Source organism: Engystomops pustulosus, chromosome 8 (genome assembly GCF_040894005.1).
Source record: "Engystomops pustulosus chromosome 8, aEngPut4.maternal, whole genome shotgun sequence".
Taxonomy (NCBI): domain Eukaryota; kingdom Metazoa; phylum Chordata; class Amphibia; order Anura; family Leptodactylidae; genus Engystomops; species Engystomops pustulosus.
In genome coordinates, this window is record NC_092418.1 from 88,144,166 (window position 1) to 88,171,960 (window position 27,795).

General features: G+C 40.6%; 1 long non-coding RNA gene across 1 annotated transcript; it reads left to right on the plus strand.

Annotated features, from left to right (window-relative positions):
- The first annotated feature begins 4,444 nt into the window (after window positions 1–4,444).
- LOC140074941 (uncharacterized) lies at window positions 4,445–27,795 on the plus strand. The gene is made up of 4 exons (XR_011849315.1): window positions 4,445–4,571; window positions 5,073–5,145; window positions 13,001–13,150; window positions 27,585–27,795. It is a non-coding gene; the product is annotated as an uncharacterized lncRNA (long non-coding RNA).

Sequence of the window (27,795 nt, forward strand, 5' to 3'; positions counted from 1 at the left end):
CTACGCATCCTTGCATCTATTTCTAATCTATATTTCCATTTCAGTTATCTACCTATCTATCTTTTCCTCCATCCATCTATCTCTCTCTGTTCCTATTGTTTATATCAATGTGTTTATATACATGTACATATGTGTATACATAGATTAGTAGAATGCAACAAATAAGCTCCAGTAATGGATGAGTTAAGATATGTGATGACTCTGTGAGCCAAAAGGGGACTATATTTAATTTATATGTCATATTTATGAACGCTGTAATATTAAAGAGCTAGTAAAGCCAGTATTTGACATGAATATATATCACGTGTTATGTATTACTGTGCTGAATAATGTACATGGAATAACTGGAGGGTTTCTGCTTTACTATATCTGCCAATCACACCCCCTCTCACTTCACCGGAGCAGCCTGACCCCGGGTAACCATGGAATCCGAATAGCCTGACGCTACATGCTAAGCAAAAATTGTGCAGTTATATATTACTGAAGTGTTTAATTATGTTATAAAATGTTGTCTTTGTCTTTTGTGTTAACCCCTTACTCATAGATCCAGGCACGGTGACTGTGGTTATCTTCTTATATTTGTTATTGATGACCTTTTTCCTTCTAAAATCAACTTTTAAAATGATAGTAATCAGTTGAAGGGTTGCTAGAGACTGTCTGTGCTGCAGCTTCACAGGCTGTTACACTGTCTCTTCTCCCACTGCTCCCTCAGCACTTCCTCCCCTCACTCTGCCTGATGTACTCTCACTGCAGTAGTGGAAGTTTAAGCACACAGTGGGAGAAGAAGGGCTCCTGCACCGTGAAGCATGAAGGGCTGTGGTAACGCCCCCAGAGCTGACTCATTAGCATAATTGTAAAAGTTGCTTTTAGAAGGAAGGCATCCATGGATAACAAGGAGTCCAGATGTATTGGGCACAGCCGTACTGGGTTTGATTAGACCCAGCAGCTTTGGTTAACCGGAGATCTATAAGCTCTATAGAGCCTCAATGATTCGCTACTCCTCGCTACTGCAGCACTATGTAGTGAGGAAAGGAGAAGTCAGAAGCAGTAATAAACCGCTTCAATCTTCTCCCTGGGGTCTCTGGCTGACTCTGATAGTTGGAGACCCTGTCCTGCCTCTTGGATTTGCACAGGAGCAGGAGAAACTACTGTGATACCGAAAGACATGGGAGGTTAAAGGAAAAGTTAAAGGAAATCTACCATTTGGTTTCATGCATTATGAACCACACATACCTTGAGAATGCTGTAGCTACATAGATGCATAAACATATCTTGTTTAATCCCTGAACCAAGTGGTTTTGCTGAAAAAACAATGATAAAATTATGATAATTAATTAATTTTATCCCCAAAAATGTAATTTTTCACCCCAAATTTGTAACATTGCAATTTCTTATCAGTTTAGGATGTATGATGAAAATCGTGACCATCCCGAGACTTTAGCTAATTTTTCCAGGAGTCCAGGAATCAAAATATTCCCATAACTCTAAATAAAGAACTACTTCCTACAATAAGTAAATCAGCTCTCCCTTATATTCTTATCCGTAGGTTTGTAAAGTGACGGAGACATGTCGAGGTCTTGTCATAGTGTGTGGGGATTCTGCACCTTTAATGTGGATGTACAGAGGAAATTCTCCCATTTCTGCCACTGAATCAGTATAATTGGGAATGTCATACACAAGATTGTGAACTGTATATGACCTTCGGCTGCTGAGGTAGAAGAGTAGGGAGGTGGCATAGCTAGGGAGACATGCTTTATATGTTTTGTGCCAGCTCCTCAACAAATGATTCATCCCTTGCCCCGGTGGCTGGCAGACAGGCCGGCATCCTCCATAAATTACGTGATGCGCTGCATTCGGCTCGGCATATTCATTGCGGGCAATATTAATGAACAACTTTTGCTTAAACACAGTGACGAGGCAAATTACTTTCAGTGTGAGTGCGAATTTATACATTGTTAATTATTAGAATTTACTAGTTTCCAGTGCGAGGACGGTAGTGATGATGAGCATTATTATAGGAGACTGTAACTTCTTTACTGTTTGGATTAATTAATTGGAGAACGGCTATAAACATGTCTCCGGCTTTAAGACAAAAGTTTTACATTGTAAGAAGTGTTTATGCTCCTCTGTTTTCCTGGTATTGGTGAAGAACTGGATATTATCATGCGGTCATGTTATGTTGATACTATCATGAGCAATCTGTCACACACGCAATGGCGCTGCATGGCGAGGTCCTCATAGTAATTACAGCATTGCACTATGGAGAGTCTGACACATATACATGTATTTTCTAGGATATAATAGGGATTAGAATAAATGTGGTGTACTTTTATAGACAGCACACTCTACATGGACTGCAAGCATCTAAATACATGACCGGGGGCGAGGGCTGAGTCAGGGAAAATGCCCAGGAGATAAAAAACCTGATTGACCAACCCCCTAGCTAAATACACAAAACATTGCTTTTGTTGGAAAACTATGTGTATCCTTCCTCCTCCAAACTCACATAAGCACATAAGTGAAACTAATACAAAGACCAACTATGGAGGAAAGTGGGCGGGACAGTTTTTTCCTGCCAAAAGATGGCGTCTCCTTCCTAACTGCCCTTTTATACCCCTGACTAGCTCCACCCACCATTTCAAAAAACTCCACCCAACTTCATCTCCTTCCCAGCCCAGCCTGTCATGGTCACAATGCCGTTATTTTCATCCAGTTTTGTGCTCACATCGCATTTTTAAATGGGGGTGTGACTTATTGGGAAGGGTATTTAGAGCCCAGTGGTGTAACTTGAAACTGATACACCCCAGTGTAAAGTCTATGCCAGGCCCCTGACTATGGTGTATAGTTTTTAGTTCTAGTCTTCTCATATGGAAAAACAATACCTTGTGAGCCCCCTAAGCCTCTTGGGCCCGGTTGCAACTGCACCCTCTCAAGTTATGCCTCTGTATAAAGCCAATGAATTGTGTTCTGGTAAAATCATTTGATCCACTCACTCCAGCCTCTTAATAATTCTGGCAGGTATCTTGATGTTGAATGGAAATCTGCGCCATTCTCCAACTATAGCTTACACCAATTTTATTGGGGGAATGTATTAATGTGTGACGCCAGGTCCATTTTCTGGTGCCAGACTTTAGTCTTGTTTTGTGCTGTGATTTTTCATTGTGTTACAAGGGCTTAATGTACTTCCACTTCACCCAATGTGATTCCCACCCTTGTCAACATCTGCAAAGAGTCTGTATGTCCTCTCCGTGTTTGCGTGGGTTTTCTCCGGGTCCTCCGGTTTCCTCCCACACTCCAAAACATCCTGTTAGATTGTGAGCCCCATGGGGACAGGGACCAATTTGACAAGCTCTGTGCAGCGCTGCGTAATCTGTGTGCGCTATATCAATAAAGAATTATTATTATTAACAGCTGCAGGAGTAAGAAAATTGCATTTCTATTTCAGGATAGGAGCTGGACTTTGTGCAGCTTGGAGAGATATTTGCACCACAGATTCTCCCCTATCTTTTGAATCGGAGCAGATGCAGAATTCTGGTTGAATGTTGCAGTGCAGGGAAAGGGCTGGGGAAAAGTTTGATGCAGATATCAATGAACACAACATAACTATTAGTAGGGTGTACCTTAGGACAAGATTGTCAAAGGAATCCAAAGACAAAAAGGTGACATAGAGCGACTCAAATTCTGGGTAATATCAATTCCGTTTATTAAGGGATAAAAGCAAATAACAACGCATTTCGCACCCTTATTGCAGGTGCTTCATCACGTCATTTCAGAAATATTAATTAGCCCAACAAAGGTCATAAGAAAACTGTGTTAGGTGAATGATGTTTAAAAGTTAGGCAGACTGTGATGAAAATTTTTTGGCAAATTCTATGCAGATATCCATCATTAGACTTTCCAATGTGGACAATGCTTGTAGAATCTGAATTATATATCACTCCGAATATACATCTTGTTTTGATTTTAACGGGGAGGACATTTATGGTACGATAAAAATCTTTGCCAGATGTTACACGTGAACTTGTCCTAACTGAGAAAGAACTACGGTATATGACAAAAATAATTCTGCCTCCTGTTATCATGGAAATATCAGCCATCACTGAACAGAATCATTGAGAGCAGAATGGATTTCTGCACTGAAAACAAAATATTTTAAAGCCTTTTACTACAATAAAACATTTTTAAATCAAAAAATTATACATTAAAGTTGTATATTATTTACAGTCTGAATGAGAAACCACATCTAATTATGTCATTCATCCATTTATATAAAACAATCCAAATTAATCAAAAAACAAATATCATCAAGATAAAAAAAAAATTGAAATAAGGCAAAGATTCTGGAAAGTCATTGTCCAATACTGTGTGAATTGTTCCTATAGCAACAGACGGATGTCACGTACTTTGTTTTGTTGCTATTGTCTTCCTTGTAGACAAACTATCATGTTAATTGCTGGCGGAGGATACTGGGGCTATAAGTGACCTTGGAATGCAATTAAGTGTAATGCAAAATAGGAAGACAGAGTAATTGGATAGAACTCTGAGCAAAGTCAACAGAAAGTCATAAAATGGTAATCAGGATATGGAGAGGCTTATTTCATATTCACAAAAGTCTTCGGCATTCCAGTCTGTAAAACTATTACAAAGTCACATGGAAAGGATGAACATATTAATGGGATGTGCCGCTTCGGGTCTAGTTCTTAGCATTGAACTCTAGCCCTTGAACCTGTGATAACATTATTTTTTTGCTCTTTTTTTAACATATTACAAATGTTACAAGACTGATTTAAGGCTCATGGAGAAAGGGAAAGTCATTTTGAACCATTGGAGGATTTATATTTATTTAAAAGGTCATCTAGCGTTTTGTAATGTGGCCAATCTATTGCAAATAATGATTAGCATTATGGTTATTGCTCACATAAGTCTCTGTGATTGATTTTCGAGATTGAGTTGCAACCGAAGTATATAGTGTGTATTATGGATGTGCCTTATTGCAGCTTCATTGCATACAGCTAAAAATTGCTATTTTTGTTGCAGTACACTAAATCCATTTTCAAATGTTCTTCCATCAGGATGATTTACTTATATGAAGAACACAGCTGTGCATTGACTTCACAGTCAAGATGAATGAATGTACTAAACAAAGTAAGTATATTCAGATGTGTGATGTATGGAAAGGTGAGCAGGGCACTTTTTGTAATAGAAATTGAGGGCCATTTGTGAGGACATTTTTGACTACTGCTGTCATGGGGGGACTAGGTACAGAAAAACTGACAAGACAGTGAGCTCTAATTGTTCATCCACCAATCTTACCCTATCTAATTACTCAAACCACCATAGGCGGTGGACAGTAACTGGTCAACAATCCCTCCCTGCGACAAATTGCAAGATGCAGAGATAAAGACAAAACCGTACAAAAATATTAGAATGGTTGCCAGAGCCAGATCACAACAAAAAACAGTAAGCACAGTACAAAAATGCAAGATAGTAGAGTAGTCTGAAATAGATCCAAGGTCAGAGTACCAGGAAAACAATGATCAGAGGCACAAGCAAAGTATGGCACTAACTAAAAGAACCTCTATAGGCAGTGTGGTTTGCAGTGTGGCCTGGACTCTTACGTGATCTCAAAGCCATCAATATTGATTGGACTAGAAATCAAAGATTTGGACAACACAAGGAGCAGGTGAGTAGTGTGTGACACTATCAGTCACAACGGGTTAACTACCAATGAACCAGAGTAAATATTGCAGGAAAGAGACGGGTTTGATGCTGATCAATCCAAACAACATAGCAAAGTAAAACCTGTGTTCACACTGCAGTAGTTCAAAAGGCAAAAAGATAAAAATCAGCATCTCTTCAGCCACATACCATGGACAGCGGATGGCACTGACAAAGATGTTACAACTACAAATTTTTTTACTATATAAACTGGTATTGAACACTACACCTCTTGGCATTACCCCTGTGTCAGGACAGGAGGGAAGAGGGTAGGGATACATGTTTAATTCCCAAATGACCTGTGATAGTTTTGCTCTCCAGAAAGTCATCCAGGCCTCTCTTGAACATGTACATAGAGTCCGCCATTTTCATAGGGTCGCCACTCTTACAGCGGTCCCAGTCCATCTGCATCTCTACTCTGGTCCAACAGTAGTTAACTGGTGTGAGTGACAGAGTCCTGCCCCAGTCACCTGCAGCTGAGGTTCTCTCAGTGTTTATATGGTTATATTTCTAGCTTGTATCCTCTTTGTTATTGACTTCTATTCTTTTGATATCTTTGGTTTTTTGATCTTGGCCTTCATATTTTTGACAATTCCTTTTGACTCAGATTTTGTGCCGTATTCAATATCTTTTTGTGTCTGGACTTCTGACCATGCGTTTGTGGTGTTTGTCTGTCTTATTTTATGTCTGTACAATGTCTTTGTGGTTGTCCCATATCACTTAGGATACACTGAGGCAAGCAGTTTTGGGGGCACAGTTTAGGGCTCACTGTCCTTTCGGTCTTCTTGGAGTCCCAGTCCCATTACATAGAGATACAAAAATTTTTAAAAAGGCAGGAATTGGATTTTTATTGGGAGATCGCATTTCCAACTAAATGTTTACCTGCCTATAACTCAAGTATCGCCTGTATCTGTAGCTCCTTAGAACCACAAGCCTTATATGGTCTGAAAGATGAGATTTTTTTTTAATCTTTAATTCTCATCCCTGGAAACATTTTACTGTTCTCTGCTCATTTTACCATGACTTGGAATTTTTTTATAGGCAAATGGGTGAGATTTCACATAAAAAGAGATGTCATTTCCTATCTGAAGGTCTAGTACAGTGATAGCGAACCTTTTAGAGATCGAGTGCCCAAAATGAGACCCAAAAAAAACTAGTTTTCCCAAAGTGCCAACACGGCAATTTAGGCAGTAACAAACTTATTGCTGCCAGAATTTTTTAGCTCAAATCGGACCCTGTCCATACCTTTTCACTCTTCGGACAGGAACAAGCAGCACAGGATGGATCACTTTAAAATAGCAGGGCACTATTCGGACTGCCTGAGACTGCAGGAAGATGCCATGTCTGGTAAACTCTGTGCCTGGGAGACAGCCCGTGTGCCCACAGAGAGGCCTCCGAGTGCCATCTCTGGCACCAGTGCCATAGGTTCGGCACCACTGGTCTAGTAGGTTAATGGTAACAGGTTCCGTTTAAAGTCAGAAGAGCATCACCATTTTTCTTCTTCTTGTATATGATCACATCTCTTAACCATGTTTTAAAAACATTTTTTGATGCATGTGCTGTCAATATACTTTGAATGAGCCTTGGGTCTGGAGCAAGTTGTCCTGCTCTGCCGGGCATGGCCTCTAACACAGGGAGCACTCACAGGGGGTTAGCTACTGTATACGCTAATTTTCTTCTCTTTTTTTCTAATACACTTTAATGGGAAGAGAATAGAGATTTCTACCAGACACCTTTGCTCCCTCCTCCTATTCTCTTAATACACTAAAAAGTATAATATAGGCAGTTATTTCATCCCCGTACACCAATGCCAGTTTATGACCGAAACTTCAATATTGTTTATTTCACATTATTACTTTACATTACTTTTTCTATTCTCTGTACACGTAATAGAACAAGCTCATAAATCTGTTACATTTTCCAATGTCTCATTTCTATTTTCCTACTTCTTTGTCTCCAAACTGTCTGTGTTTCTGTAATGTTATTTTAGAAATGCTATTTTAACCTCCGGTGCTGATTTCACAGTTACCTATATGTATCCAACTTGTCAGACTGTAGCACGTCCTTGGCTTTTTCACTTGTAACCATATAGTTTTACGGTCATTGTCTCGGTCTAGTGTTTAGATGATTTTGCTCCCTGTATTTTGTAGGGTTTACATTTGCTTTAAACACTCACTTAAAGACTTTTAACATTAATGCCATCTACTAAACTCCACCTAGTGTTAAAGACCATTCAACACTTCAAATGGTTGTCTGGGATTTTGAACATTCCCTGCTCCACAGTATTTTTTAATCTCCAAGTGTTCCAGCTATGCAGATCCAGTGATCTCCACCAGTGACCACTAGGGACCACTATTCCACTAGTCCCCTGATCATTACCAGAGGGATTGGCACGTGTCAACACATTGGGGCACATTTACTAAGGCTCCATCGGACGCATTTCCGTCGGGTTTCCAGAATATTTCCGATTTGCCCTGAATTGCCCTGGGTTTTTGACACATGCCATCGGATTTTGGCGCATCGGTGCCGGATTTCATGCGACACAAATTGGGGGTGTGGCCGTCGGACAACCCAACTGATTCGGACAAACCGCAGAATTTAAAATTCAAATTGTGTTGCAAGACACGCACTCACGTACACCGGGAAGAAGAAGGTGAACCCCGGCGGACCTCAGCGGGGAAGCGACACATACAGGAAATTGGAAGCACGATCTTAGTGAATCGCGGCAGTTCCGAATCCTCGTCGGATAACGCATCTCGGAGATTGCGACGGACGGGTAAGTAAATGTGCCCCATTGTGTCCTACAGACTAAACATTTGATTAGCTAAAAATGAGCAGGAATTGTTAATAACATTAAAGGGATATTCCAGGAATAAGGATAATTCACATACAAATGGGTCATTAAAATATAAGCTAAAATGTCATTGGTTGTTATTTAAAAAGTTGCCCCCTTTAGCAGAAAAATGCTATTGACATACACAATAATGAAGAATTAAAATGTTACTGGCCCTTTAATCAGTCCTGTGACTTTATCCCAGTGGAACAGACACACGACAGAAGAAGGCCGCTGGTCACATGTCCACATCACATGTCCTGCACCTGCCAAAGCAGATCATGTGATCATCACTATGTTTGGCTGTAGAGGGTTGATTGCAGTGCATCCAGTATGACCAGTGTTGTGGTGAGACGTCATCTCAGTGATGTAATGTGCAGTGATGGCAGTTATACATCACATTACTATGGTAACAGAGCAGGACAGTCTGTTACATGATCACTTGGAGCAGAGAATAAAATGGAGGAGTTACTGAGAACTAAAGGATCATGGGACTTGTAGTTTCCGGTGGCGGCCAGCTTGGTGATAACTCCGCCTACTTTAGAAAGCCCATAACATTTTGTAAATCATAAAATCAAACCATTTAAGCTCCATTTCGTGATGTTTGGTTATATTCATTTATTTATCGCATTATGAGTTTTTGTATCAGATGTTCATATTCCCGGAATACCCCTTTAAATTAGTGATTGCCCTACATCCCCTTTAAGGAAGAACTTCCAGTGTTTTATTCTTTATTTTCCCCATCTGACTGTAAAAAACAACTTATGGTGTTACAATTACTTCATCTAATTTTATTGAGATGCTTTTATGCTCCGTCCTGTTCAAGTCACATGATCTTACCGATTCACTAGGCCTGCCGTTTGTGACTCTGAAGCCGGCTTTCCTATACATTCCTATGAGAATGACTTTCTGTATAGCGATATATGTGGAAACTAGTCTTTTTGTCAAGTCCTAGCCAGGAACCCAAGCAAATGGAAAAGTAGAAGACTTGTGTTTAACAATGGGAGGGGGGAAGTTCTTATTTTAGCTGTATATTAACTTGTAGCCATTTAACTTGATTATCACTATGAAGCAATCACTATAGGAAGACATATTTGTTAATCTGTGAGGCATTATAGAGCCACAAGACATTGAAAAATGAATTGTTCATTAGTCTCAGTCTAAACAAATTGGCTATTGATCCCAAAACAATGTGTTCATATTAAAAATGTGTCGATTCACTAGTAGAAAACCAAGGGGCAGGGTGACAAAAGGTCCAGACAGAGAAGAGAGACAAGGAAAGGGAAACACAAGGACAGAGACAAATAGCAGCTGGAGGAAGAGTGAGTGTTGTCTCCCAACCCACAAACACAATATTAATTAAATTATGTAGTCAAAAGAGAATCGGTTATTAAGAAGTAGAGGAATCCTTGGACATGGCAGCTGATAATAATACAGCGCTTGTCTATCTGATCTCATGATTTTTTATTGTAATGAAAACTTTGCACATTACAAATGAGACATCAATTACTGCAAGAAATAATCTATATCAATCTTCATGATAATGACATTGACTTGTGTTCCCGGTTGCATCTCTTTTGTGTTAAGTATTGTTCATAATATTTAAAATACAGGGTAAACTCTAGGGCCCTAAAAAGGCATCATGATAAATTCCTTAAATTCCTTAGGTCAATGTCAGAAAGGCCTACAAATATCGTATGTGTGCAGGTCCTGAAGCCAGAAGAGAAAGCAAACAAATGGCAGTAAAAAGAATGTAAACGACTATATATGAGAATTGGTCCGGTCTGGGGTTGGTATGAGGTTACAGGGTTTATATTTAGGGGATCCGAATCTGTAATCATGATAATAATAAAGCTGTATTTATATAGCAACATCATATTCTATTTAGGGGATCTGAATTTATTTGGGGATCTGATTCAGCTCAGCATTTAGAGCAGTGGTTCTCTACCTGTGGGTCGAACGACCAAAACAAAGGGGTCGCCTAAAGCCATCGGAGCCACGATTTTATTGTATTTTTTGGCACAATTACAATATTCTTGTATATGGTTTGGGGTCACTGCAACATGAGAAACTGTATTACGGGCTCACAGCATTAGAAAGGTTGAGAACCACTGATTTAGAGGATTTGGTTGGGTTTCTGTATTTTTAAGGGATTGGTTTGGGGTTCATATTTGCTTAGGGGTTTGTGGCCCAGAGATTGTTTAATTTAGTGAGAAAAAAAAGGCATATTGGGGCACATTTACTTACCTGCTCCTGTCGCGATCCCCGATCTGGATGGTCCAATGAAGATGAAGTCCAGCGCGATTCACCAAAATCGTGCGCCCGATCGCTTCCCCGCCGAGGTCCGCCGGAGTTCACCTTCTTGTTCCCGGTGTATGTAAGTGCATTGTCTTACGACACAATTTAAATGTTAAATCCTGCTCTCAGTCTAAATCCGTTGGATCGACCGACGGCCCGCCCCCCTATTTCTGTCGCTTGAAAGCCGGCGCCGATGCACCAAAATCCGATCATGTGTGCCACAATCCCCATTGAGCCCCTTTGAGTGTCAGATGTCTGAATATTCTTAGAATAATATACATTTATTCCAGTTTGAATGTCCTGATACTTGTATTACACAGTCAACTCCCCGGTCAGAATGTACAGTTTGTTGTCCCATCTGGTTTTAAATAGTAAATTGTAGGTGATACATTCTATGCTGTTTTTTGACTATAATGTAGACTCATAATCAATCTGATGCCATCAATATTTCTTTTATGAATTTACTAAACCGACTTATAACGCAAAGGTTCCTTTTTACTTTATCCAGCACAAATTTTTATATGTACATTCAGAGGAAAATGATCCTCGAGAAGTCAGGAGCCAAAGATGCCTGTGTTGTAAACATTACAGAGAAGTCATCATGGTAGTCTGTCGTTTTGAATGACAGTCATTAGAAAAGTCATCATGCCGGTCTTTATATGTACCGTATTTTTCGGACTATTCAACACAATAAATCCTTTGATTTTCTCAGAAATCAAAGGTGCGCCTTATGGTCCAGTGCGCTTTATATATGAACCTGCTTACAGACAACAGCTGCCTTGAACTGTGCACAGGTCTGCCACCTGCTGGTCATTCATCCTTCTAATCAGTTGTACCTTATAATCAAGTGCGCCTTATAATCCAGTACGCTTTATATATGAACTTAGCGGGCATTTATTGATGGTGCGCCTTATAATCCGGTACACCTTATAGTCCCGAAAAATACAGTATATTCAGGAAAAGGATCCTTGAGAAGTCAGGAGCTAAAGATGTCTGTGTTGTAAACATTATAGAGAAGTCATCATGGTAGTCTGGGCCAGACAGAAAGAGAAGAAATTTTTAATGACAGTCATTAGGGAAGTCATCGGGGCTCATTTACTAAGGGTCCGTCGGACGCATTTTCGTCAGGTTTCCCGAATATTTCCGTTTTGTGACGAATTGCCGTGGCCGTCTGACAACCGGACAAACAGCAGAATTTAAAAAAGGTTTTGTGTCGCAAGATCAAGCACTTACATGCACCAGGAAGAAGGAGGTGAACTCCGGTGGACCTTGGCGCAGCTGCGACACAGGAAGGAACTCGGACGCACGATCTTAGTGAATCTGCCCCATCGTGGTGGTCTGGGCTAAGAGGAAATTGAATAAATTTTGTATACTAGTTGATGTTACTTGCGAGTCATAAAATCTTTTACTGTATTATGTTAATATATATAGTTTAAATACCTGTGTAAAACCAAATTTTATCTAAATATGGTCACTCTTTGTAAGTAATAGTCACGGAGCTACTAGCTTTGCCAATGGAGAGACTACATATTAAAAAATACCAGCCTGACCTATTTCATTATCTTTCCAATGGAAGTTCATAACCCCAACAGGAATTAGAATTGTCATCTTCTGTTCTTTGGCTCTTAAACATATAAACGAACCATTTTCTAACTTTTCTGAGTAATGTTATGAAACGTAGTTTATATCTTTTTGGAGGCTAAGAGAAAATGTTAAATAGAATAACTAATAATCCTGAAACACCTTTTTCCTTCTAAGATCCATGTACCAAAACATTGCTGCTCACTGCCAGAACATAGGATGCTCTGCAGATGACACTAAAATCAGAACTGTGAAATTATTGTAAGAATATTTTGTATGGTTTGAGATTTTGGAATCCGTTTTGCAAAAAGTTCATGTGCTGGAAAATCAATGTGTTTTACGATTTCCATGCTTCCTAATCTTTTTATCACAGAGAAGTCTTCAGAAGTTTGTGAGACAACCCACAGGGCACTATGAGATGTAACACTAAGTATTTTTTCTTATTATTTCACAATATCTGAAATCAGCCGCTCAAGCAAGTTGTGCTTCATAAAAATCAATTTAATTATTTTTATATCTTAGATCCTTTTTTTCTTTAATAAAACTTTATACTGTAATTATATTTTGCAGGATGAAGCAGTCTGCAATGTAATTTTACACAATAATCCGAACCGAGGAAATCATCTTGTAATGAAGATGTATATGAAGAGTCTTCATCCAGCTTATTGTTGATATGGTGACCGGAAGGACCAAGCTGACAAAAATAACTCAAAATTCAAGGTATATTTGAGAATATTTCATGGAGTTGGCCTTAACAGATTGATAGCCATCATTTGGTAATTGGTGAACATCTATATTTGGGAATAATAATTGGGCTAGCCACAATACAAGGGACTGTCTGTAGCCCAACCACATTAAATGATGTTCCACTTTGCAGGGAAAGAACCGAAGAATTTTATTTTTAGATATTTCAACTGGTCAGTACCCTTAATTTAAAGGAAATCTACGGCATGGAATGGATGCCATGCTTCTACACCAAGCACACTTACATGCGGGGTTGTTGGAAACGGGACCTGTTCTTCTTTTAGCTTCTAAAGGCTTAGATTTTGCTCATGCAAATGAACCTCAGGAGCACCTGGCTATGTCACAGAAACCCCTTCTTGGTCCCTTGGTCTGCTAATTATTCATGCCTCCATTTGGTTCTCTGGCAGGAGAGGAGGCGGGAACAAACAGAGGCGTGAATAATTAGCATATGACAGAGCCAGAAGGGGCTTCTGTGATGGAGCCAACAGCCCCAGAAGCTCATTTCCATAATTTTAAAAGATGTTTTGCTCAAAAACGATGCTATTAGAAGCTAAAAGAAGATCCTGTCCAAGAGGCACACCCCAGCATGTAAGTGTACTTGGTTTAGAAGTGTTGCATCCATGTGGTAGATTTCCTTTATATCTATGGCACATCTATTACATTATTTACAGAAATTTTACTTTAGCCTTTATGATGTCAACACCGAGTTTTCCATGTCTGCATGTCGCTATGATATATGGCAACATGCAGTAGCTTTTTTTTGATGGGGCTATCCCATCTAACATTTAGTACTTTCATGTCTCTTGACTTTCGCGTCCACTCATATTGAGGACTGGAGTTGAGGAATGCTACCTAAGAAAGTGACAGCCTATTTTACAACAATCAAAGATTTTTTCCTATAATTTCCAGACCCTATCATTATTGGAAAATTGGAAAGGTGTACACTAAACTATGCTGGCTGTTGTAGAGGACACTTATTTTAGTTTTTTTAGTCCATCAGTGTACAATGTAGGCTCTGATTTGGATCAGACAGCTATTCTTTGTGACCTCTTAGTAAGGAATGGAGAGTATCTTGTGGCTGGAATTGGTACCGTACTCTCGATTCAGTACTTGAAAAAACTCAATGGAAACTGGAGAAAACCCATTCGAATTTAATCTGCCAATGGAATCATTCGAAGCCTCCCTGATAAACTGATGTGAATGTTAATAATACATAAATATATGAAATGGGTTCTCTTGAAACCGAAAGTAAAAATTATACCAAAAAGTGGACAATGAAAAACCTCAGAAATTAAGGGGAATCTGTGGTATATGAGGTCAATCAATGGTTGCGGTGGTCAATTGTCCTTGTTCGGCAGGATATAGAGATAGGTGGGGGATTGAAACATATGAATGGATACAGCTTGATAAGGTGAGTATTAACATGGATAGAGAAGTGTCACATGGCCAGACATCTTTTGAACGACGATGCATGTATTTTCGGGTATGAATTGTCCAAAGCTACGTATTTTTCAGCGGTAATGAAATTCCATTGCTCTGAAGCAACTCGTAGTGATGTACAACTATACAGTCCTCACTGCCATCGTAGAACATTGTGTTGGATAAAGAGAAAATGCCACCAGCCTTTCAACATGACAAAACAAGGAAAACACCAACGTCCTCCTGATGGATGAATGTGGACCTGAAATTTAAATTTAAAATAAAACAAAACATCAGTAAACTAAACTATTTCAAATAAGCGACTTGTTCCATTTAAAAAGACTGATGACTGCATGGTCTCAAACTGCAGCCATGTAGATGGCAGGTAGTGAATCAAGGCTTGTGATGAATGAAAACTGTAGCCAGAAATTGTAAATTACTGAATGCCTCATAGCTTCTTGTTGCTAATCTCCTCTTGTGCTGGACGGATAGGAATTTGTTCACATGTGCAAAAAGCTAAAGCAATAGTCCAAGTGAGCGTTCTTCCTACATTTTCATTTGTATCTTTCACTCTCTATGTCACTGAAATATTAGTCCACGGTGTTTGTGATACTGGTAATTCGATTAATCACAGTGGAAGGACTAAATGTAAAGCAGTAATGAAGACCCTAACTAATGCTACTTCGGGAGCCCACATGTCTACTAATTTGGATAAATAGTAAATAAACAAAGAGACAATTATTTGCTTTTTTGGTTATTTATGAGACCAGTTATTTTTTTTTATTATACTCTTTAGTTAAACAATTTAAGAAACTGCTGAATGGGGTGTTTTATTTTATTTTTTTTTACAGTCAAAAATCTATATCTGATCCAGACTTGTAGACCAATCCCGTATCATATGTCGGGTATAGCAATGACAAATTAGATTTTTTTTCTCTACTTCCTAACATAGGGCCTCTCTCTGGATCTCGCCACTATCAAACACAAGGACATAGACAAGATTCAGATAGGTATAACCCGCAATACCCAATGCCCCTACAGTTATATTAGTTTACATGTCCACCATATTGTACACTGCGTGAACATACAAATTGTCTGGCTCACCAGTATTATATCCACGAAAAAAGGGTCTTATGTATTTGTCAAGCTCACAGACTTAATTTCAGGAATGGAGACTATCGGGTCGCACTGGAACTCCCTCTGACAGCTTTCTGCCCTCCAGAACCTTAGTGAATTTAGCTGCCACCACTTATCATATATAAGGCTGATGAAACACCTTGCATAGATTATACCCAAATACAATATAACACTCACTAGTTAAATCAATCACTTCAGGAAACGTGGAATGAAATCGTTAGAACACAAGAAAGCTCTTATTAAATTGAAGTATAAAATTTTAAAAAAAGGACAGTGCCTGCAAACAAAAATGGGTCATCATACAAAAAGGGTAACGATAAAACAGACAAATACATACAATGCAAACATAACAATTTGATAAAATAAAAGGGATAAAAACTGACCTTAATATATTACGTGATGTTATAAGTCTGGTGCCTGGAGATGGGAAGTAAGAGTTCTCCTTACGGAGTCTGTCAATTAAGGCCACCATGTAGCTGTGTGGAGTCTTATAGCCATGGATGCTCCACTTGAGGGATTTTGGGAAAATATGCATACTTTTCCAGGATGGCATAAGGAAAACCACGCCTCTTTTAGAGCAGTATATGTATTCCAGAAGGAACAGACGCCCAACTGTAGACAGCAATGTTTCGACCTGATTGGGTCAGTACAGCGTAGGGAACTGGTTTGGCTGGGAGAGAGGCTTGTGACTAGGGTCGGGAAGTAAGAGTTCTCCTTACAGAAAATTTTCCAGAATCCCCCTAGTGGAGCATCCATGGCTATAAGACTCTACACGCCTACAGGGTGGCCTTAATTGGAAGTCTCCGTAATGATAAGAGTCTTCCTACATTTTATGTAGTTTAACTGGTGTTCTTTACCATTGAGTGAGATTATGATTTTAACATTTAAAAGGTCAGACATTTTTGTTGCAGAAATTGCTAATCCACTACTAGTTTGGGATATTTTGTTTGTGGGTAAAATTTAAAGGTGAGCTAGATGACCTTCTCTATATTGTTGAGTGCAAATTTCCAAATATTTCCAATATATAATTTCCAATTAATTAACCCCTTATCAACGCTGGATGTAATAGTACAGCATGGGCAGCAGTTACTTGGGCTGTACTATTACATCCTTCTTCTGGCACTGGCTCCCAGATTTACTAAAGAACCATTAAAATAAAATATTTGTGAACTGCATCTAATCACACAGAAAACATGCCCTTATATGTCCAAATTGCCCAAAAATAAAGATTGTATAGCCTCTAAAAAGTGACAATGAAAATCTGCTCTGAACGGCGCATCTTCCCTTCATCTCCATTGCATGTGCCCATACAGCAGTTTACCACCGCATATGGGGTATTGGAATTGGGTATCAAACTTTGTGAAGAGTGTTGGTATTTTATCCACTGAGAATGTGCAAATTTAAAAAAAAAATACATTTAGCCCCCAAAAAATTTTAATTTCAAAATAGCACCCAATTTTGTTTTAACCCCTGTAAAACAATGAAAGAATTAACAAATGTCATATAAATTGTTTTTGCGGTTTTACTATTATTTAAGGCCTCTCTAAGTTACTTAAATGCTGAGCGGGTCCCTCAAAGGTAGGATTTTGCGTTTTTTATGAAAATGTGAAAAATCGCACATAAAGTTGTAGGTCTCATAGAATCCTACAAAAAAGAGAGGACACATAAAAAATCATGTCAACATAAAAGGTGAATACAGGGGTTGTTTTTTTTTGTTAATGTGCTAGGCATACTGAGGAAAGGAGGCATGTGCTAGCTGGCTATATACAGGGGGTATTGTGCTGGCTAGGTATGTATTGGAGGGCATCAGCTGAAAGGCTATATGCTTTGGGACATGGGCTGTCTATACTGGGGGCATGAGCTGGCTGGCTATATACTAGGGAGGCATGTGCTGGTTGGCTATCTATTGGGAGGCATGCACTGGCAGGCTATATACAGGGGACAGTGGGCTGGCTATATATTTGGGGGCATGGGCTGGCAGGCTATATACTGGGGCAGGGGGCTGCCAATATACTGGGATTAGGGGCTGGCAGGCTATATACTAAGGGGCATTGGCTGGCAGGCTATATACTAAGGGGGCATAGGCTGGGGACAGGGTATGGCAGGCTATATACTGGAGGGAAGGGGGCTGACCATATACTTGGGGCACTGGCTGGCTGACTATATATACTGGGAGGATTGGGCTGGCTGGCTATGTACTGATGTCATGAGGCTTATACTGAAGTCAATAGGTTTTCCCATTTTTTTGTGTTAAAATTAGGTACATCGGTTTATACTCAGGTCGGCTCATCCTCATACGGTAAGTCTTCTCTGTCCTGCCAGAAATTTGTGACCTTGGCAGTAAAAAGGAAATCTATCACATGGCATAGCCCACCCGTGGATACAATGGGATGGGTATTGCTCGCCATGGCTATGTTACAACTGCATTGCAGCATCCCCATTTTAGAAACCGTTATAGCTATGGCACTTTTGGGATCCAATGATGTTATATGCCAGCCCCTTTCTAATAAGTGACGGATATTTTGTAGCCTGGGCCTAAATGATAAGACTAATTTATATTTACTAGAGGTTCATTGTGAACATAAACCTTGCAGAAACAGAATGGCTTAGCCTTTAACGATCACTACTGTAAATATATGAAAAAGCAGATCTGTTTAGCGTTAATGTTATCTCCTTTAATTGTCTTGGTACCTTAATCTAAACTGGCCATATGTTTAGTATTAATACTGAGTTCTCCCTATGCAATACTTTTCAAATGCCATACCTCTTCATACATCCCTTGTGCCTAGGACCTTCTAATGTTTCAAACATATAATAAAAGTGGGAAATGTTACATTTGACTAATATTGGATTCCCCCCCTCCAGTAAATGCCATGCGGCTCATTATATTGCTTGCCAGCACTTATGGTGTTAAGTTAATATACAGTGCATTGTAGGAACAGTTTTCTGATTTTATATCTATGGGAATAACCTTTCAACAAAATGTGCCTTTACAGCTCTTCAATGACGAGATCCTTTCATGATTCTATCATTGACTGTATAATAAAGGCAGACTGCTGACTTTTATATACACTTTTATTTTCATATAACACATTCATGAATACACAAATAGTAAAACTATAAAAAAAGAAAATACAAAAGGACCAAAGTGGGAATTATAAAAAAAGCACATCATGTAAAAAATGGAGAATGAATACTGAGTGGATTGTAAATATTTAGTGCTTTTGCACCAACTGTACTTATTTCAGAATAATTTTTACAACGTTACCCAACGTGTTGTAACTAAACTATATTTTGTGATATGTAGGTGTGCTATGCCCATTAAATTGACAATAAAAATGAGCATAGACGCATGTTGTGAAATGAGCAGTTGGAAAGAGCCTAAAACTGTTTATTATGCAAAAAAGAGAATATTTTTTATATTTGCATCTACTTCCTGTAATAGGGTAACATCATGTCCCAAACAGGTACTGGAAACCTAAACATTGTTCAATGCAGACAGTACAATACTCATCCATGTAATATGTACAGGCAGGGTCGGCTCCAAGTTTTAGTGGGCCCCTGGGTGACAGAGCCTCAGTGGGCCCCTTTGCAGTGAACTCATGTGGCGGCATTAAAATTTCAAAAAATAAAACACCTGTTCCCTAAAATATTCCTTACTTAATCATACCAAACAACCCCCTCATGGTTATTTTATATAAAGTCCCACTTACCCCCATGGATTCCTTCTGTACAGCCTTATGTGGTCCCCCCCAGCAGCTCTGGGCCCCGTCACTTGCCCAGGTATGCCCAGTGCTTGTGCCGGTCCTGTGCACAGGACTACTGTACTCAGGTGCTGCTTTTTATTATTCCAGATTTTCCATAGTAAAGAACAAGGCTTGTCCAGTAAGCTACCCACAGCATGTACACCTGATTTAAATTGGTTTCCCAGGAATTCTGGAAAAACTATGTGGGGGTCAGGGTACGGGTGCCAAAAAGTAAAGAGTGATGTCACATGATACAGGGAGGCTACTGATTGGTTGACATGATGTACTGTGCAGCCTTCTGTAGCCTAAAGCCCATTCCACACTTGCGAGTGCCCGAACGCTGCACACCGGGAGTGAACTGACATGCTGAGATCACTCCCGGTGTGTAGCGTTCGGGCCGTGCGATCCTGGCAGCTTGCGTTGTGAGTGTAATGCAAGTGTGGAATGGGCCTAAGTGACGTCACTTCCAGCAGGTCCTTATACAGAGCACATCAAAGTTGAGCTACCCACCGGGTTGTCCTCCCCTCTACACACTCTGCATTACACCTCTGACATTGGATATCGGGTCCCCAACTTTAGAAGGATCCTGAGAGACGTCTGCTTTCTACTTAACACAGTAAGAAGAATATAATTAGTTTTTCTGGACTTGTTCTGTGGGGCATTTTTATGCATTTTAGTTATGGTGCGACGTCTTCAATCACCTATCCAGCAGCATCTTACATAAGATGGCCGTTGTATATATCTTGAGTGGACCCAAACCAAAAAGTTCATTGAAAGTTACAACCCAGGTACCGGTTTCCCTCATCCCCAGTGCTGGCACTGATGGTGGGTGTTAACTCTTTAAATGCTGCTGGCATTACCACGCACTTTCACCAGCATGTCCACAGCAACAATAAAGCGTGCAGAAGCAGAAGTGTAAACTGTTAACACCCATGATCGCTTCCAGCACTGATCACTGGTGTTACTGGTGGGGATTTGGGTCCAGGTTCTGTACCATACCTATATACTAGGGGGAGGCTGCAGTGTGCTGGATATCTATATACTGGGGGGGAGGAGGGTCTGCAATTTGCTGTCTATCTATATATGTTGGACAGTGTGCTGGATACCTTTTAGACTGGGGGCAGTTTCCTGGCTACCTATATACTAAGGTGCAGTGTGTTTGATACCTATATACAGGCAGTCCAAGGGTTACGTGCAAGATCGGTTCTGTTGGTTTGTTCTTAAAGGGAACCTACCACCACAAATCTACCTATAAAGGTAGATTGGGTGGTAGGTGGATCATTGGGACGTGAGGATAGCCCTTTTAAGGGCTAATCCTCACGTCCCTGCACTTTTTTGAGAACTTTAATTTGATATTTATTCAAATGTACTTATGTGGCTACCGGGGCGTGGAGTAGCCGCTTATGAGATTACACGAGGCGGCTACTCCACGCCCCGGTAGCCACTTTACTCCTCCTACTCACCCATCTTCGGCGCGCAGCTCCGCGTAGCTGCGCGCCCTCGTCCGGCGAGCCTGCCGTCTGCGCATGCGCAGAAGAGCAGGCCCGCGCCTGTTTCGGAGTTGTGACCGCGCAGGCGCGGGCCTGCTCTTCTGCGCATGCGCAGACGGCAGGCTCGCCGGACGAGGGCGCGCAGCTGCGCGCCGAAGATGGGTGAGTAGGAGGAGTAAAGTGGCTACCGGGGCGTGGAGTAGCCGCCTCGTGTAATCTCATAAGCGGCTACTCCACGCCCCGGTAGCCACATAAGTACATTTGAATAAATATCAAATTAAAGTTCTCAAAAAAGTGCAGGGACGTGAGGATTAGCCCTTAAAAGGGCTATCCTCACGTCCCAATGATCCACCTACCACCCAATCTACCTTTATAGGTAGATTTGTGGTGGTAGGTGCCCTTTAAGTTGAATTTGTATGTAAATCAGAACTGTATATTTTATAATTGTAACCACAGCCAAATTTTTTTTGGCCTCGGTGACTATTGGATTTTAAAAATATTGGATTGTCATAAGAACCAGGATTAACAATAAATCTTAATTTGCCTATACCTGTGATAACTGTTATAGCTGTTTATTCTACCTAAACAGGTGACCTCCTGTAATTTGGGGCAGTGCGCCGGATACCTATATACTGGGGAAGGGGGATTTTTATCATGTTTTTAAACTGCTGTTCTGAATACTCATTGTTTGGATTATTTAGTTTTCTCCCTGTAGTTATTTATGAAGGTAGTTCCTCAGCCGTCCACCAGGTGGCGATGCTGCGCTGAAAATCATCTGAACGCTCCGGAATACACCGAGCTGGACCAGGTGAAGGTAAGCGCTTCCCAAGCGACACATTTTCGGTTTTTAAATGCGGCGGTTTTTCCGAATCCGTCGGGTTTTCGTTCGGCCACGCCCCCCGATTTCCGTCGCGTGCATGCCAGCGCCAATGCGCCACAATCCGATCGCGTGCGCCAAAATCCCGGAGCAATTCAGGTACAATTGGCGCAAATCGGAAATATTCGGGTAACACGTCAGGAAAACGCGAATCGGGCCCTTAGTAAATGACCCCCAATGTCTTCTATTGCATTAAAGCAGAGGAGCCTCACCTAAATTCTTTACCCTCTCTATCCCCACCCCACGAGCCCTCTAGCAAAAAAAAAAAAAGAATTTCTTTGTACCAACTATTCCAGAGTTTTGTTCTTTTAGGTCCTATGGCCTTATTATTGGCCAAACTACATCCAAAGTTTTTGATCTTTAAGAAGAGATTGTACCAAAAATCTACCTTTGGCTATTCCTTAGATCCCCATTTTCGAACAATACAAACCAGAGTTACATTCATTAATTTGGTAATTAATTTCCCTTATTTCCTTTTCAGTGACTCTTGTTCCAAAAGCCCGAATATGGCAGGTTCTATAGTAGGTCTTAAATCGATGCAAAGAGTTAGTGAGATTTTTAAGCTGCTGTTCTGAATACAGGCAGTCCCCGGGTTACATACAAGATAGGGTCCGGAGGTTTGTTCTTAAGTTGAATTTGTATGTAAGTCGAAACTGTATATTTTATAATTCAAGTTCTAGACATTTTTTTCTTTTGCCCCAGTGACATTTGGAGTTTCAAAATTTTTGCTGTAATTGTACCAAGGATTATCAATAAAGCTTCATTACAGACACCTTACAGCTGATCATTGCAGTCTGGAACAATATTAAAGCATCCAGAGAGCTTCACCAGAGGTCACAGTGGGCAGAGGGGTCCGTCTGTAACTATGGGTTGTCTGTAAGTCGGGTGCCATTAAGTAGGGGACCGCCTGTATTCATTGTCTGGATTCTTTAGTTTTCTCCCTGTAGTTATTAGCGCAGTGTTCTAATCCTGCAGAGGTGATGCCTTACTGGCAGGGGCGGACTGGCCATAGTACCCACCGGGAATTTTCCCGGTGGGCCGGTCGGTCCTGGGCCGGTGTGGGGCCGGTGCAGAGCTCATCCGGGGCCGGTCCGCACTCCCTCCCTTCAACTTTTCATCTAATCTATAGTACCAGCATCTTACGATGCCGGTACTATAGCTTAGTACACAGACGCAGCGCAGCACTGCTGCTTCTGCGTCTGTGTACACACTCAGTGGAGGAGGCTGACACTTACCAGATGTCAGCCTGCCTCCATGTAGCTCCGCGGCTTGATGTGAGAGGCGCGGAGCAGTGACGTCACTATCCCGCGCCTCTACACCAAGCTGCTGAAGACCGGGGACGAGACGAACCTGCGCCATAGAGGTAAGTATTATGGGTTTTTTTTGGTTTAAATTATAGAATTGGGACATTAAATCTTTATCTGGGGCGGAGGGAGGGGGGGGACATTATTCTTTATCTGGGGCTGGCGGGGGCATAAATTATATGGCGGGGGGGGGGCATTATTCTTTATCTGGGGCTGGCAGGGGCATAAATTATATGTCTGGGGCGGGGGGGGGGGCATTATTCTTTATCTGGGGCTGGCAGGGGCATAAATGATATGTCTGGGGCGGGGGGGGGGCATTATTCTTTATCTGGGGCTGGAAGGGGCATAAATTATATGTCTGGGGTGGGAGGGGCATTATTCTATATCTGGGGCATGCAAGGGGCATTGATTATATGTCTGGGGGGGGCATTATTCTATATCTGGGACATGCAAGGGGCATTGATTATATGTCTGGGGGGGGCATTATTCTATATCTGGGGCATGCAAGGGGCATTGATTATATGTCTGGGGCGCGCGAGGGGGGCCTTATTCTATTTCTGGGGCTGGCAGGGGGCATTGATTATATGTCGGGGGGGGGGGGCATTATTCTATATCTGGGGCTAGCAAGGGACATTGATTATATGTCTGGGGGGGCATTATTCTATATCTGGGGCTAGCAAGGGGCATTGATTATATGTCTGGCGGGGGGGGCATTATTCTATATTTGGGGCTGGCAGGGGGCATTAATTATATGTCTGGGGTGTGCGGGGGGGCATTAATCAATATCTGGGGCTGTCAGGAGGCATTAATTCTATGTCTGGAGCGAGCTGGGTCCATTAATTCTTTTTCTGGGGCCGACTGGGGCCATTAATTCTTTTTCTGGGGCCGACTGGGGCCATTAATTCTATGTCTGGGGTAGGCTGGGGCCATTAATTCTATGTCTGGGGTAGGCTGGGGCCATTAATTCTATGTCTGGGGTAGGCTGGGGCCATTAATTCTATGTCTGGGGTAGGCTGGGGCCATTAATTCTATGTCTGGGGTAGGTTGGGGGCATGTTACAGTATGTTACATTATGGGACACTATTTGTGTGTTGCTAATATTTCAGGGGGCTCTATTACAGTATTTGGGGCACAGTATTGGTGGTAGCAGAAGAAGGGACAATGGGAAAGTGCAGAACATAAGACGTCTGTGTGGTAAACTCTGCAGGAAAGCTGTGTACCTGGAGGAAGAGACAAGGTGATGGTGGAACTAATGGAGAAGATGAGGAATGAGAACAATCCAGGAAAACGTCACCTGATGTCACTGGATGCAATAGGTGAGGATCTCATGTGTTTTTTGTAGCTGTATATGGTAAATACTGATTTTTTTCATGTTCGCTTCTGTTTATATATGTAGTATTATAGTAGTTCTATTCTTGTACATAGGGGGCAGTATTATAGTAGTTATATTCTTGTACATAGGGGGCAGTATTATAGTAGTTATATTATTGTACATAGGGGGCAGTATTATAGTAGTTATACTCTTGTACATAGGGGGAAGTATTATAGTAGTTATATTCCTGTACATAGGGGCAGTATTATAGTAGTTATATTCCTGTACATAGGGGGCAGTATTATAGTAGTTATATCCCTGTACATAGAGGGCAGTGTTATAGTAGTTATATTCCTGTACATAGGGGGCAGTATTATAGTAGTTATATTCCTGTACATAGGGGGCGGTATTATAGTAGTTGTATTCCTGTACATAGGGGGCAGTATTATAGTAGTTATATTCCTGTACATAGGGGGCAGTATTATAGTAGTTATATTCCTGTACATAGGGGGCAGTATTATAGTAGTTATATTCTTGTACATAGGGGCAGTATTATAGTAGTTATATTCTTGTACATAGGGGGCAGTATTATAGTAGTTATATTCCTGTACATAGGGGGCAGTATTATAGTATTATAGTAGTTATATCCCTGTACATAGGGAGCAGTATTATAGTAGTTATATTCCTGTACATAGGGGGCGGTATTATAGTAGTTGTATTCCTGTACATAGGGGGCAGTATTATAGTAGTTATATTCCTGTACATAGGGGGCAGTATTATAGTAGTTATATTCTTGTACATAGGGGGCAGTATTATAGTAGTTATATTCTTGTACATAGGGGCAGTATTATAGTAGTTATATTCCTGTACATAGGGGCAGTATTATAGTAGTTATATTCCTGTACATAGGGGGCAGTATTATAGTAGTTATATTCTTGTACATAGGGGGCAGTATTATAGTAGTTATATTCTTGTACATAGGGGGCAGTATTATAGTAGTTATATTCCTGTACATAGGGGGCAGTATTATAGTAGTTATATTCTTGTACATAGGGGGCAGTATTATAGTAGTTATATTCCTGTACATAGGGGGCGGTATTATAGTAGTTATATTCTTGTACATAGGGGGCAGTATTATAGTAGTTATATTCTTGTACATAGGGGGCAGTATTATAGTAGTTATATTCCTGCACATAGGGGGCAGTATTATAGTAGTTATATTCTTGTACATAGGGGGCAGTATTATAGTAGTTATATTCCTGTACATAGGGGGCGGTATTATAGTAGTTATATTCTTGTACATAGGGGGCAGTATTATAGTAGTTATATTCTTGTACATAGGGGGCAGTATTATAGTAGTTATATTCCTGCACATAGGGGGCAGTATTAAAGGACACCTGTCATCAGGTCTTTGCCACTAGTCCTGTCACCTCTTCCTGTTGGAGCAGCTCACAAGGATCCCATCCCAGCCTTTATCTAGTTATTTCATACATTAATCATTATAAAATCATCTTTTCTTTATCATATAAATGAGGCTGGTCACATGGTCAGAGGCAGTGATGTCACCCCTGTTACCCCTCCCCTCTCCTCCCCCTGCTCATGTCTGTGTGTAATGTATAGTAAAGCATGGCTAGTGTGTGTGCTGCATCTGCTGACATGCTGCATCCTCCTAATATACAGGTGAGAGACACAGACATCAGCTACACATGAATCTGACATGTTCTGCTGTAACATGGCTGCCTGGAGCTGCTGTATCTCTCCTAAACACACACACATGCACACACAGGCTGCAGGGGGCGTGGCCACCAGCACCAGGAAGCACATCATTATACAGGCTGTCAGTCAAGCACTGGGGGTGTGGCTGTGCCTCCCACTCATGAATAGAGTGGACAGCTTGAATATGCTAATGCTTCATTGGACATTTCACAGGTCATTTGCATACAGCTTTAGGACCTCATTGCTTAGGTTTGCAGGCATGTAGAGGGACAATGAAGGGATAGAGGCAATGCTCTCTAATGGCAGTTTATGAAAATACATTTAGTTTAGGGGGTTATTTTGCATGACGGGTTCTCTTTAAAGTAGTTGGCTTGTATATGGGAGAAGGTATGGTAGTAGTTTTATTTTGTATATAGAAGGCAGGATTGAATGTGTTATTCGAAATGTGTTATTGTAGCATTATTCTTGTACATAGGAGGCAGTATCAATATATTCTTTCTCTGAACTGTACATGTATGGCACAGGGGAAAGGTATTTAAGGCTTATCGGGTCGTGTATTTGCATCATTTACTGATCGACAGGTCACATTCTTTGCACATTAAAGTCACTTAATGCAAAACAAGAACATCTTTTCCAGTAATGCCATCTACCAACAATTTGTCTGTTATAACCCCATCCACATTATCTGACCACACCCACTTGTTTTGACTCCGCCCATAAAATGGGGCCACTTTCAGAGTTTTTCCAGGGCCATTTTAAATTCCCAGTCCGCCCCTGCTTACTGGTATACAGCATGTGATCAATGATATGTATACAGTTGCTTCATCACATATATGTATGTATATCTAATAGAGAGGGCACAGTATATACATCTAATAAAGGGAGGATGGTATTTAATAGAGGGGCCATAGTATATTTCTAAATTTATTACAGGGCTCACAGTATGAATTAAAAGGTGGAACTGCATACATGTAAATTAGAGGGCTCTTTATATTTGTAAAATCATTTTGGATACTATATATATATATATATATATATATATATATATATATATATATATATATGTATATAGGGACTGGACATTGGTCCTGGTGCTGTGTTTTTGTATGAAGCTTGGTTCTAGTACTGTACTTATGTATTGGACTCCATACTGTTGCTGTCTGTAAGTATTAGGCTTTATATATGTAAATTGCTATTATAATAATTTGTGAAAGACACTGTACATTTTAATTAACGGAGGTACTCTTTATATGTTAGAATTAATTTTGGGAGATTCGCCCTGTACAACAAATTACCCAGAAACTGCCCTGCATATAGGAACCCATTGCTGTCATTATTTGCCCTAGCATGTACCACATTTTCACAATTGCTGCTAAGCAAAAGAGTAACACAAAATCCCATTTTTACAGTTACTCTATCGAGTCCAGAGGCAAAGTGTGTGGTCATGTGAAGGCTCCTGGAAAATGACAACTGCAATCTCTAAGGATGGAAAAGGCGTTTTATATTTCATAATTATATTTCCAAATCTGCCAAAAAGAAGTTATATGAAGGTGTTTCCAGGTTTTTGGAGAATATTTAGTGCCTGCAATGATCATTAAAAGGAACTGCTTTACACCAGAC